Genomic DNA, 1,397 nt, shown 5'->3' on the forward strand with positions numbered 1-1,397 from the left:
AATTGCTGCAGATAAAATGTAGCAAGTGTCAATAAATACAGTAATAACCTTACAAACTGTAACACTGAGCATGATGGCATATTTACTGTAACACTGAGCATGTGATGGCAGAGATTTATAGTGCCACTATGCACACAAAAGTAACTAAGCATGCAATCCAAAGTGTGTAATTTTTAAAAATCTACTTGATGGCGCAGCTTTGAAAAGCGACCTCGCTGAATAAAAGCTCATTTCTTAAAAAAAAAAAAAGTAAATATAGAAGCTGTCCAAAATTGTGACCCTAGATTAGTTTACTGAGGAAAACTGGCAGCAAAGTCCACTTATTTTTATTAAAAACGTAGAGGGCATGTCGAAATATGTTACAGACTAGATAGGACACAAATGGGTGTGTTAACGGGGAAAATACCGCCAGGGCACAGGGGAGGTTTTATTTGAAGCCACCCAGGATTCTTTAGAGGCTGTGCAGGGTCTCACCAGGTATAGCTTTTGCCCTCTAGTGGACATAGGTGCGAGAAGCCTTCAGTTCGATGGCTACTGCATCGGGCTCACCAAAGCTTAGTAAAGCCAATCAAGAAACACTTATGAGGTACTGTGCAAGCGAAAAATTCATGTGGCAAGAGGCATAGTTACTGGCCAGCGGTCCTGCTAGTTCTTTAGCTTCAATCGCTGAACGATTTGTTTCTACTTGCTGTTCCAGCTTCGCTCTTGTTCCCTACTTGCACGAAAAACTTCAGGGGTCCTTCCTCGCTGAATCTTAACTTTGGTCTTTAATTACACACGGGCACAGAAGCACGTCCTTCCTCCGAATTTGTGTTCGTGGCTACCTGATCTCGCTAGAGCAGGTGTTTAAATGAAAGGGTGCGAGGCACTGGTGGCTGTTCGTTGCGGACCTGGCAGGAACATCGCACCTCTGGGCGCTCGGCCCTCTCTCAGAACCCACCCACCCCGCGTCGCTATGAGATTGTGACGGTCGCCCCCGGAGAGGCTTCCCTGTCGACTTTGTTGAGCGCGCTCCAACGCCTCTGGGACAGCGGCCATGATTGTGCTTGTCTGTGTCGTGGGAATGAGCGGCCGGCGCGGGGAAGGGCGGGCCGCCAACCTTCGCGCGCAGTCGGTGTGTAAAAACGAGCAGGCACTGTTTTCGAGGTCAGCGAAGAGCCGCCACACGGCAGGCAGAGACGGGTCGGGCGCCCAACCTCGTGAAGCCTCCTATGAAACCTTCCCGGCCGCTGGCTCGGCCTCACTTCACTTCCGCTCGGCCACCCGTGAGTGGGAATGCGCCTGCGCGCGCGCCTCTCGTAGCGGAAGTAGTGGCGACAAAGCTAAGGCCGAGCTGGGCCCTGCAGTGCCGGGCGCGCCGGGCGGTTGGCAGCAGGGAGGGGCGGAGCGCAGGAGGC

Source organism: Fukomys damarensis, unplaced genomic scaffold (assembly GCF_012274545.1).
Source record: "Fukomys damarensis isolate Sample0158 unplaced genomic scaffold, DMR_v1.0_HiC HiC_scaffold_37, whole genome shotgun sequence".
In the NCBI taxonomy this organism is placed as follows: domain Eukaryota; kingdom Metazoa; phylum Chordata; class Mammalia; order Rodentia; family Bathyergidae; genus Fukomys; species Fukomys damarensis.